This window comes from Halyomorpha halys, unplaced genomic scaffold, assembly GCF_000696795.3.
Source record: "Halyomorpha halys isolate HHAL.00 unplaced genomic scaffold, Hhal_1.1 Scaffold506.1, whole genome shotgun sequence".
Classification (NCBI taxonomy): domain Eukaryota; kingdom Metazoa; phylum Arthropoda; class Insecta; order Hemiptera; family Pentatomidae; genus Halyomorpha; species Halyomorpha halys.
In genome coordinates, this window is record NW_027108424.1 from 161,524 (window position 1) to 175,351 (window position 13,828).

At 33.5% G+C, this 13,828-nt stretch overlaps 1 pseudogene; it reads right to left on the bottom strand.

The window, feature by feature from the left end:
• Positions 1-430: 430 nt before the first annotated feature.
• LOC106683710 (1-acyl-sn-glycerol-3-phosphate acyltransferase beta-like) overlaps positions 431-13,828 on the bottom strand; it is a 30,473-nt pseudogene continuing 17,075 nt past the window's right edge.

Here is a 13,828-nt window from a genome sequence, read left to right on the forward strand (position 1 = left end):
TTTATCTTTTCATTTATACCCACACCTGCCAAATACAAAATTGACAATTAGCGGACTGTCTGATTGTTATATTAATTAAACAAATTGCATATTAGTGCACCCCTGACCATCTTTACTTCATATATATCATTGAGGGTCAACAATCTTCTCTTAATTTTACATTTTATATTTCTTAAAGAGGGAATATGTATTAGGTTTAAAGGGTAAAATTGTATTTAGATATGTAAAAAAATAACGGGGAAAACCATGAACTATTCCTTTATTTAAACAATTACATGCCTACTACAATCAAAATATTGTACAAGTTCTGACAATTATTTAAACAAACACTCCTTTAAATTAAATCTAGTTATTAATTAGAGACATCATATTAAAAACATACAAGACTTTGACAACAAAATTGAGTATGTCAGTTTCTATGGCCAAAACAAAACTTATTGACTTTTAATTCAACAATATATCACAAATTTGTACTTCATTAATTCTTTTGACATAATTCTCGCCTTTGAATTCATAGCCTACTGATGATATTTATTCATTCACTGTACAAATATATGGAGGATAGTGGCGTGAAGGAAGGCCGAGTTAGATACCCTTCTCATGATGGTTGAGTTTGAAATCTGGAATGGAAATATGTAGGTTATATAACAATAGATATTCTATATTGGAGAATTATTGAACACAAATGTTAACTGCCTTAGCACTACAAAGTATTAACTCAGGTCCTTATTATTACTAAGGAGTTAATATCGACATACTATTACTAACCAAATAATATTAAAATTCTTACCTTTTAATTGCTATAAGGATCAAATTGCCTACCAACCTCCATCGAGAATTGATGGAAGCGGGAATTTAAATCGACCCTCGATTTCCAATAAAACTCAGCCAGGTATCCGGCATTGTCGTTTTTATTCCTTCCGAATTGTGGGATATTACAGCGTACCTCACGCCACGTCCTCTCAATATTTTGGATATGAATTCTTTTATCATCCGGGTTTAAAAAATAAATACTATGATTTACTGTCAGATGTTGATACTGTTGGTGGTGGATTAGATATATAATATCCTCTCCATAGGTCTGAAATGATGGTCTTCCATGAGGGAGTTAGCCGAGCAATCAGGGACTGTTTCAAAAAAACACCTCTTCCTCACTCTTTTAATCCCACCAAAGATCCATGATCCTTGGACTTCCCTCCCCTGGTTGTTTTTCCGTTTTCCAAATTTCGCCTCATCAATTTCTACCACTCCCCAGGACCACCAATGGTGCCAACATCTGACATCAGTAGTGAGTCTAGACAAGTCTCCCGACAAAAATTAGACCAATCCACTACTGTTTTTGAGGAAAAGCCCAACATCGACATTATAATAGGTTGTTATAATAGGTTGTTATAATAGGTTGTTATAATAGGTTCTAACAACTGTCTCTAACAATCTCACTAACTCACCTTAAATTGAGAATGTTCCTTGGCCGTAGAAAACCAAATGGTAACAATGCCATACCGATCAGTGTACTAATTACTCCAAAGCAAAGGGAACAAGTGTAATATCGTAATTTCTTGTATGGTACAAGCGGTAGACAGTATACAACAATAACAGCCATCGCAATAACATGTTCACAACGTGGTATTTCATTGAGGATTACCATTTCTGAAAGAAATTTTAAATAATCAGTTTTTACTTTTAAGAAAGATTGAATACCAACACCTGATATTTCAATCTAAAGCAGATATGCTCCTAAACCTTCATAGTACAAGAGCCAGAAAAAAAAAGGGAGTCATTTCACCCCAATTTTTGATTACTTTAATAAAAACACTTTATAATTACTAGTCAAAATTGATGAGTCTGCCAAGTATAGGTAGGGGGATAAGAAATGGTGGCTGTTTCAAAACCTTAAAAAAACATTATTTTTTCATTCGTAGCTCTATATCTTTAAAATTACAAACAATACTAGGAAACCTAAGAGGACATTATTTAAAGCAGAGTAAATTTGCTGAAATATTAGCCCCAATAGAGCTAATTACGTCCAATGGTTCTCGAGATATAGCTTTTTAAAAAGCAATATTTTATAAAAATGAACTGAAAGATTAGTAGTTAGTGTATTTATTTTGAGAAATCTATATCTCTGGAACTATGTGACGTATAGATGTCTATTAGCATTCAAATTAAAGCAGGTTTAATGTACTATAAAGTAATTTATGACCTTTATCTTCATACGAATAATAATGTTTATGATATTTGACAAAATAAATTCACAAAATGTTAATTTCTAGTCATTCGGATAAAATGATTGATTTTTGAAAAAAATATATGTCTAGGATCATAAGACGCACATATGTCTGCCAGTACTCAAAATAAAGGAAATTTAGGTTACTATAAAGTAGTTCATGACACGTATTTTCGCAGGGAAAGTAGTTTTTAAGATATCCGCATATAAATATAAATTTGGCACATGGGAATTTGTCGGAGCAACTATAAATCAATTTATTTTAGCAAATTCATGAAAACTACTACACCTGCAAAGATAAACATCATAAACTACTTTATAGCTCATTAAACTAGCTTTAATTTGAGTGTTAATAGACATATATACGTCGAATGGTTTTTGAAATATAGATTTCTCAAAATAAATTCACTAACTACTGATCTTTCAATACATTCTGTACAACAGTTTTTAAGAAATAGAACGTAAATAACTCTATTAGGGCTCATATTTTAGCAAATTTACTCTTCTTTAAATGACGTTCTCTTAGGTTTTTTTGTGTCGTTGCTACTTTTTAAGATATAGAGCTCCGAATGAAAAATTAATTATTTTTATCGTTTTGAAACAGCCGCCATTTTTTTATTCCCCCTACCTATACTTGGCAGACTCATCCAAACCTGTGGGGCGGTGGACGTTGCACATTTAAACCGAAATTCGAAGTTAGGTTGTCGGTATTGTATGCATTAGCGTTGGATAAAATTGGAAAAATCTTCAAAGGTTGGTATGTCCGCTACAGAACCAAATTCGCTTTCAAAACGCTCACGTGATTTGACATCTAATAATCTCATACTGAACGTCAATAATATGAATCCGGAAGGGTCTTTAAGATTCATATTTCTAAAAGCTGTCGCACTCTCTAGCACGACCTCAGCGAAATTTTCTAATGATCGGGATTCAAATTTCGTTATAGGTTTGAACCCGAAGATATTAATCAAATAATTAGTGCCATGAATTCGTTTATTGTCATACTTCTGTATCAGAGCTGCCCAGGCTTGTTCATAACCATCAGAAGTTGTCAGAATAGCCGCTATAGATTGTAGCGCTGTATCCTTTAAAGCGGACTTGAGGTAATGAAATTTTTGTATTTCACTCAAGTTTACATTATTATGAATTAATGAAATAAATGTGTCTTTGAACGATACCCAATCAGAAATTTGTCCATTGAATGTGGGTAGATTTATGGTCGGTAATTTAATGCGCGGTTCAAATTCCAACTCATTACTATTTTTGATCACTGATTGACTGGCGGCGGTTGTTTCCCCAGCAATCCCAAAGTACAAAGCCTCGTAATACAGATTTCTAGTCTCGGATCGAAAAAGGTCAAATCGCGAGATAGATTCATCTTCTAAAATTTTTGCTAAAGATTTTGCTTCTTTAAGACATCCCTGAAATTTATCATAAGTGCTATCTAACTTAAATAATCGAGCATTAAATAAATTTATTTTTTCAGGATTTTCTGAGCAGGAAAACCCAATATTCCTAGTATCTTTTATGTCCTGAGCTAAATCCTTTAACTCATCATCAAGCTCAGACAACTTAATTCTATTTTTATCCGCTTTGGGCCCCATTACTTACCTTAAAACAACTATTAATATAAACAATAAAATTATAATGACCAAAATTTTAAATAAATGTCAATATCCTAGGAGGACCAAAATTATGAACACATTTAACAATAAATGATTAATCCAAGGCGGGGATGACCAGAATTATGTTATATTACCAATAAATGTTCAATCCCAGGACCGCTAGACCAAATAATGTTATATACCAATAAATGCTTAATCCGGCCCGGAGGACCAAATAATGTTAAAGCTACCTCAAATCGACTATGTCTTTTTGTATGAAGGCTTTAAAAATGAACCAAAAACAAACTGGCTCAGATTAAACATTTATTTGGTTCAATTTAAACATGGTAAAAAACAAAACTAAAAACTAACATAAATAAAACATACAAGCAAAAATAAAAAGGCCTTTCAGATAAAAATAAAATTAGATAAATAAATTAAGAAAACAAAAGAAACAAATTTACAAACAATATAAATATGTAAAATAAATACTGCTGGTCGATGTAGGGTTGCTCCACTTCGGTAGGTGTGTTGCCGATATGTGTAGGTCGCAGCTCTGGTAGCTAAATAAACCTCTGCAATGGTCCAGAGATGGTGTAGTGGTTCATTGATGGTCCGAATATCCAACAGTCGTGTTGTATTAGGCGAGCCGACAAAATGAACGCTAATGATGCTATCAGGGCCAATAATTAGTCGAAACTGCAATTAATAAAGTGGAAACACAGAAAAGGTCTGGTTCCGCACTGTAATGACTCACTAACTCACTAAAAATGTCCAAACTATTATCAACCAAACGCAGACAGGGCTGCTATGCTACCACGACAACTAATTAGCCGGAACTGCTCCAAAAAAAAAACTAAGATGGTCGGTCCGTAGCTAGGTGACGCAACTAAGCAACAATGATCACCCCTAGCAACTGTCTCTATAACTCATTATTACAAACAAATATAATTACACATTTTTCTTTTCAAATAACTAAATCTAAATAAAACAATACAAATAAAAATAAATGTAACTAAATTAGATACTAATAAAACTATATAACTAAAACTATAAAACTAAATACTAAAAATACTAAATACAATTATTTACAACGTAATTATATTATGGCGTTAACAGTAGGGGTAGTAGTTTTTATGAAATACACATATGAATATAAATATGGCAAATGAAAATTTATCTGAACAACTATAAATCAGTTTATTTTACCAAATTTCATGTTAACTATTACTCCTACAAAGATAAACATAATAAACTACTTCATAGCTCATTAAACTAGATTTAATTTGAGTGCTAATAGATATATGTATGTTTAATGGTTTTTGAGATATAGATTTCTCAAAATAAATTCACTAACTAATGATCTTTCAATACATTCTGTACAACATTTTTATGAAATGTTAATTTTTAAAAAGCTATATCTCGAAAACTATTTAAAGTAAATAACTCTATTAGGACTCATATTTTAGCAAATTTACTCTACTTTAAATGACATTCTCCTAGGTTTTCTTGTGCTGTTGCTACTTTTTAAGATATAGAGCTCTGAATGAAAAATTAGTTTTTTTTATCGCTTTGAAACGGCCACCATTTTTTATTCCCCTACCTATACTTGGCAGAGTCATCAATTTTTACTAGTAATTATACATAGCTTTCATTAAAGTAATAAAAAATTGGGTGAGATAACTGACTTTTTTCTCCTCTTGGGCTCTTTTACTAGTAGGAACAGAGACAGAATGAAGCCTTTTCCCAATAATATTAGACTATCTTATACTTCAAATAGTGAAATAATGTCCAGCTACATAATTATAAGCAGGAAAGATGAAAATGTTTTTAAAAATATATTCCCTTTCATTATTAATAAATTCATTACTAACACAATTGGTGGTAAAGCTAATAATATTTGGAATCTAAGAGATGGGAATATATTAGTTGAAACTTCTAACGCAAGCCAGTCTGAATCATTATTGGTGATGAAGAATTTTGCAGGTCAGTTTGAAGTATAAAGTAGTCCTTATCACTCCCTGAACTATTCTGAAGGCATGCTCAAGTGTTTTGACCTACAGTTTGCCACAATAGAGGAAATAAAAGATGTTATTACAGATGTCTTTAGAATTAAAATAAAGATAAATCGAGATGAAAAATACACTCACACACACATATATATTATCTTTTGCAACATCCAAGCCTCCTGAAACAATTAAATTGGATTTTTGACAGTCAGGGTCGATCATTACATTCCCAATCCTTACAGCTGTTATAATTGTTTGTGATTTTCACTTCCAATAAAATAACGTGTTCAGGCCTGTGATACAGAAAACTCGATCTATGAAAAGCCACCTAGTTGCATTAATTGTTCTGGAAAGCATATTGCCCTGGACCATAATTGCTCTATTTTTAAATTACAAAATGAAATCAAGACAGTCCAAACCATTAATAAGTTCTCAATAATTGAAGCAAAAAACATCCCAAGGGAACATATTCTGAATATATTTTAAAAATGTTATGCAAAAGCTAAAAAATATTTTGAAAAAAAAATATATAGGAATCCAGGTCAATTTCACTCTCTTCATTCCCCTTATTATAAAACCAAGACATCAAGTAGGAACTTTGGTCATACACTTGAGTTCAAAATCAACCACCCCACACTTCCTCTCATTTATCCTCTCCCTAAAACATCTTTTAAAGCCTCAATCCCTCCACCACTTTCACCCCTCACTCATATCAACCTCCTCAATATCCACAATTTAATTATATAATAAAACTAAATAATTAAAACTTGGAGTCAGATGTGTTAATTATCTAATGTTTCCATATCAACCAAGTAAATACTGCGAAACCATAGTGACCAAAGACACAACACTCAGGATAGTTCAATTTTTTTAATATAAAAATAAAACATTACAATAAATATTACATTAACTGTTTTCTAATATATCAAAATGTTATTTTAAAATTAAAGGAAGATGGTCCAGATGCGGTCAAAGAAAAACTCGAATAGTCATAAAACTATTAAATATGAGAGCCAACGTTTCGCCCTGAGGCTTCATCAGGGCTAAAAAAGTTACAAACACTTAAATGAAGTAAACGTAAATGAACAAAGTAAATGAAAAATAAAAAAAAGATGTACAGTGAAATGTAAAATTAAATAAGAATAATAAAAGGTTGTAGACGACAATTAATGAAGACAGAAATAACAACAGATAAAAAAGAAATATAAAATACAGTACACACTAAAAGATGAGAAAAGGGGAATAAGAGTAAAATCAAGAATAAAGGAAGATAATGAACAATATAGGAAACATACCTTTCAGACTGCAGGTCAGTGTGAAAGTGAACGGCCGATTGGAAGTAGCAAAAGTTTAAAATATGTTATATTTGAAAATAATTTTAAAGTAAAGAGTAATAAAAAATTAAAGAAAATATTAAAAATAGGCAAACATTAAATGATAGCATACATAATAGGGAGGACGAAATTGTAAAAAAAAAATAAAGTTAAAATAATGGATATAATAAATATAATATGATGAAGAAAAGACAATATAAAAAATTATTAGAAGTACAAATGTGTGTAAATTATATAATTGAAACATTAATTAATGTAAGTATACTTAAGTTGGAAGTAACTTATGAATATAAAGTACTGATAAAATATATAAATATGAAAGAAAAAGGATTGATAGTAAATATAAAATATAATGTAATAAAATTATATTAAGTATAACGGTAAGAATTTAAAATATAAAACCAAATAAAAGACATAACAGGAAAGTTAGCTTCTAAAATGCAGAACATAGAGTAAAAGAAGAATTATGGAGATTTTGTAATGCTTAAGATGTGTCGGTATGTCAAGGCTATGCAGTCTTTATCAACTTTATGATTGATGGATTTCTATGTAAATTGGTATGAATGGATTCCGAAGAAGCTTTTTTTATGGTTGAAACAGTAGTAAGAATTGATGTATGATAGAAGTTAAAAGAATGAGAGTTAAAACGTGTTCAGACAATTTAGAGGCAAAAGGGTTACAGGAGTTAATAGAGGTTTTGTAACCACACCCTGCCCATCTTCCATTTATTATCACACACAGTTCATCACCGATCTTCCAAAAATATTATTTTGATAGTCTCTCGAACAGAGCTTTTGTTTTCAACTATTATTTCTATTCAGGACAGTCTGTTGTAAGCTTTTGGCTTCCTTATGCAGCTTTTCATATTCATCTGACATCAGTTTATAAGTCTTCTCTTTAAGTGAATCAACATCATCAAGTGTAAGATCCTCTGTTGAAATGGGTTCCAGCACTGATATCACCATCTTACCTGAAATATAGTGAAATTTTATTATTCCATTTGTTTATACAACTTATATTTATTTATACGGGGGATAAGCCCATTGGCATGTAAAGAAGCACAAATTATACACAAATAATACATTTTCAATGCCATCTGTAGGAGGATGATTTCCAAATTTACCTTAACTTCCCACCTGCTGACTTATTAGTTGCCAAGGAGAAACTTCAAGAAAATTTGAATTGAAGAAAACAAGCTTAAGTTGAATGCAGAGAAGACTAAGGCAATCATAATAGGACCCAATCAACTCCAGAAGACTATATCTGAGTGTTACTATGGTTGTAAGGGAGTCATGGTATCCAGAATAAAAAGGAGTATCTTAAACCAAATTCAGGCCGATGAAGAAACACCATGGCCCATGGTTAAGTATAGGCTGAAGAAGGCAATCAGAGGAGGACGATGGCCCCAGAGGAAGACATATTTCTGATGATAAGGGAGACAAAAAATCCAAAACAGTCTAGTGGGCAATATGCCCCGGAACTCCTGGCATGCTTTAACAGAATTCAAGATAAACTCAGTGAGATGATGGAAACAATCCAGGTACAGGGTTGGATACAATTCCTATCCATGGTACCAAAGATTCAGTTGGCAAGAGAGCTGAGGAAGAAGGAAGGATTTCCGAGAGAGCGCTCATTTGTGGAAATTGCTCAAGACCTCATAGAAACAAGCGCTAGGGAAGAGGGATCAAGAATAGACATAGAAGAAACTGGCTGGATGCAAGTTAGTTACAATCGTCCGAGGAATAATTTAGTTCCTTGGAGAAGAAGAGAGTACTAGGAAAGTGCGAAAGAGAGGATAAGAAACCCGGATAGAAGAATGGGGCAAATAAAACCAAAAAGCAGCGGGCGCTGTGGGGACCGAAAATGCCATGGATGCGGAAAGATAGTGTGAAAGGAAAGATAACTTGATGGCACAGTGCTCCCTCCCCCGATGTTTCGAATGTGGAATAGAGAGACTCCTTATATGTTTCGGCGACAAAAATCGAACCAGGTAGAATAGATGGAGGTGAATGGCCGACGTGTGAGGAGGAGAAGGATTTCTCCATGGTCAGAATGATCTTCAAGTGATAATACCGACACGTCTGAGGCCTCAGAGGTTGAAGCAGAAGAAAATGATATTGGGATTCATAACAGACAGGCAGCTCTTGAAAGTAAACTGCTCCTTAATAGTCGACTAAGTCTAATCCATATGTCAATAGATGCTATTCTTCTACCATTTTCATTCAAAATATCATTATTTTTGTTTTCTTGAAAGCCAAAATACACAAATTTGTAAAATCTGAATCAAAAGTCGACTATCTATGTAAAAATTGAAACTAGCCTCGTACATAATTTGTAGATTGACTCTGCACAATATCTGATCCTACTGTCCAACAAACCTATGGTTTGCAGATTGACCCTGCACCAAGTCTGATCCTGCTGTTCAGCTAACCTAACCTATATGAATACTCATTGTCTGAGATCATTTGATGCTAAACACCTGTCCATTAAATAGGTGCCTGGACTGAACACAAATCTGAACTATTTCTATTAAAACATTTTTTCTAATAAACATAGGATTAACAAAATCGATTTATCAATGATAAAAACTTAATGCATACTTTACCTCTAGAAAACGTTTTATTAACAGAATCAATAAAGTAGTAGGGAGAATAAACCACTGGTATTATAGGAACTTTTGTACTAATGGCTACTCTGAATGCACCATTTTTGAATGGCAAAAGGACTTTTCCCTTTTTATTTCTTGTTCCTTCTGGGAAAATCCAAAGCTTTGCCTGAAACATTTTAAATGGCTTTAAACCAGAAGAGTAAGAAACAATAAAATTAAAATCGCATATAATTGAAAAATTCAAAACATAACCTATCAATTTAGGTATTTAATATTTAGTCATTAATTAATTAAAGATCAGGGTAAATCCAAAGCTTGGCCAGAAACATTTTAAATGACTTCAAACTACTAGAGTAAGGAACAATACCTTATAAAGTAGGGCATTAACGAAAGTATCCAAAACAATATCCTAATCAAGTGACACTTAATTCTTAAGAATATTTTAATAAATTTTTGCATACATCGATATATAACTGAATTGGACACTCATAAAAAATAATGCAGTGTAATCTCAGTAATCTGAGCTTCAGTATCCCGAACACTCCGGTAGTCTGAACTTCAGTATCCCGAACACTCCGGTAGTCTGAACTTCAGCATCCCGAACACTCCGGTAGTCTGAACTTCAGCATCCCGAACACTGCGGTAGTCTGAACTGGCTTAAAAATCATTTCAATGATTCCATGGTCCACATATCTCAGTCTCTGGCAAGTGTTTTTCCTCTTTCCAGAGCTAGTCGTTGGATATACTTCATATGGCTCCTTCTAGGTCTGCCTCGTGGTCTTCAACCAGTCGTCCTCCCTCGCTGCCATACATTTCCTTGGCACTCTCTCTTCCCTCACTCTACAGATATGTCCATACCATTGGAGCTGTCAGTGTTCAATCACTGATGGGATCTGACCAAGTTCTTTTCTTATTCTTTCATTCCTTATCCTGTCTCTCCTAGTTTTGCCTAACATTCTTCACAAAAATCGCATTTCAGCAGCTGTAATCTTGCTCAAGTGCTTGTCTTGGGTGTCCCAACTTTCACTGTTATATGATATTGTTAGAAGATATATTGCTTTAAAGATATATAGTTTGAAGTCCTTACCTACCTCCCTCTTACCCACAATAGTATTGCATATCTTGTAGTGAATATTATTTGCTTTATTTAAACTATTGGACACTTCTTGGTCTATTTTACCAGATTTATTGAAAATTGTTCCAAGGTAGCTATAGAAGTCCACATTCTAGTACTTTATCTTTGCACATTATTCTTACATTGCCCACGTCCACTTCATCTCTGGCAAGTCACAATCTTGCTCTTGTTAATACACATCCCTTTGCGAGCGAGTTCTTCTTGCTAATCTATAATGGCCTGTTGCAATGTTTCCTCAGAGTCTGTCATCATCACGATATTGTCTGGATATAGAAATGCCTGTACTTGTACCGTCCTCATGTTCCACATACCGACTACAGTCTAAGTAGTTCTTGTCCAGCATATTTTATGAATTTCATCCAAGACAATAAACAATAATGGACCGAGGTTTGTTCTCCTTGTTTCACAACTCTTTCTAAAGAAAATGGCTTTGACTCTCGGCCATTGATACACACTATTCCTTTAGGGCTTTGATAAGTTGATTTAATTGCTTCCCGGAGATCTGTTAGAGTTCTTTTGGCTCTTAGTGCTCTCCAGATTTCATATCGGGGTACTGAATTAAAGGTAGCTTTTAGGTCCGAAAAAGCAATATAATAACTCTGATTTCTATCCCATGGCTTTTCTATGATAGTTCTGAGGGCGAAAATGTGAAATGTCCTGGGTTTGTCTTCTAGGTCAGAATCTGACCTGGTCTTCTTCTAGTTTTGGCTTTATCAGTGATTACAACCTGTTTTCTAGAATAGTGGTGTACAGTTTGTATGTTACTTGGGATAAGCCTATTGGGCTGTAGTTACTACATTCTGTTGTACTATCTTCTTTATGTATTGGCACTATGATATTATATTCCCAATCCTTCGGAATAACCTTACTGTTCCATATATTTTGAAAAAGCTCTGGTAGTGATTTTACTATTTCATCACCTCAAAATTTGATAAATTCAGGAAAAATTCCATCTCTTCCTGGAGCTTTATCTAGCTTCAAACGATCCAGGGCCCTTTCTATATCTTCCTCCCATATCATATCGTATCCTTCTCCTTCCTCTTGAACGTTCGCTGACTCTTTTTCAGGGGTCGTATGCTTCTTCGTATGGCGTCAGAGAACTGCGAAGAATAGTGTTGTCTCCATCTATCCAAGACCTTTTCTGGTTCTGAGATCATATGTCCGCTTTCATCTTTTATGTTTCTGATCTCTTTGGAAGTTTTACCCTTAAGTTACTTTTTTCCAAAAGATCTTTATATTATCTCTGTAGTCTCTGTGTAGAGACTTAACTATGCTCAAATTAGAAGATTAGTTTCTCACTTTTGTGATATTATTTTCATGACAGATATATCACTTGAACCACATGAGACTTTAGAAATGAGGGTTGCTAAGGATTAATATGTTTCTACTTACTTTTTTGTTTAACAAATCTCGAACAGCAGATTCAAGTTTATTCATTGCTATCTTTTGATTCTTCCTGTCAATGAATACTATTCCTGCCAGCCAGAGTAATGTTCCAAATGGAAAATAATAAATAAATTATTTTTTAGCAATTGCTGTGCATTTATTCATTACATCCCAAATTGTGCCCATACCTGTAATAATTTATTTCAATTAAATTAAGTTCTGAATAAGTTTTATTATTGTTTTGGTTTCTGAACAATATAAAGCAAATAATTAAAAATATTTATAAGCATATTCAGTTTAAAGACAAAGGGAAAAAACCTTATGACCCACATTAAACCCACCTTTTTGAAAATAAAATTATTTAATAATAACAAAAGGTTACCACATTTTATTCGATATCAACATGAAATGAAGTGAAAATCAATTTTTATACTGGGACACTTAGTCCTCTAAGAATAACAGTTTGGAACATTTTTATTAGCTTTTGTCTGGCTACATTAACTTATTTTGGATATAATTTAATAAAACAATTGCAATATTTTTATAAATAAATATGAACCAAAGATACATATTTATCCATGCTTATATTGAGGTATTTTTGCCCTGAAAAAAGCTCTCCGATACAAAAGTCTTTTCAGGAATGCAAAGCTTTTGTTGTAAAAAACAATAATTAAGCCAGTGGTAATGCACTGCAGTGAGACATGGACTCTAAACAAGGAAAATAGAAGAGCTCTACTGGTTTGGAAGAGAAGAGTCTTAAGAAAGATCTTTGGAGCCGTTAAAGAGAGGCACAGGTGGAGAATCAGAAACAATGATGAAATAAAAGAATTGTATGGAGAGCCTGATATACTCTGTGCTATTAAGAAGAGCAGGCTAAGATGGTTGGGACATATGGAAAGGATGGAGCCCTGCAGGCTACCTAAAAGGATGCTAAATGGTGCACCAGGAGGAAAAAGAAAAAGGGGTAGACCCAGGCGTCGGTGGCTGCATGATTTGAGAGGAATGGGAGTTGAAAATTGGAGGAGTCTCGCTGAAGATCGCGAGGCATGAGAAAGAGTGGTGGCAGAGGCTCAGGTCCTACAAGGACTGTAGCGCCCAACAGTGAGTGAGTGAGTGATATTGAGGTATATTACATACAAGTTCACGCAAGATTGATATTCAAGGAGATAGATGTTTAATTGATGTTTGAATAATGAAACGGAGGAAGCTTGGCGGTTGGATACAAATGGGTAAGGAGTTCCAAAATGAGGTAGCTCGAACAGCTAAGGATTTTTCAAAGGAGGTATTTCTACGAGTAGGTATTTTGTGTTTAACAGGTGAATGAATAAACGTAGCGTGAGGAGGTGAATGCTATAGGGAGGTTTTTTGGTGATTATGAATGTAAATATAAATGTGCCAAGGAGGTATAATCTCTGAATACTGGGATAGCACCAACTTTGCTCCGAATAGTTTTCCATCGGTGTCAGCGCAATAAACCTCCTCGAAGCAGGTGAAGTCTTTTCTCCCTGGACTTTTGTATCTATAT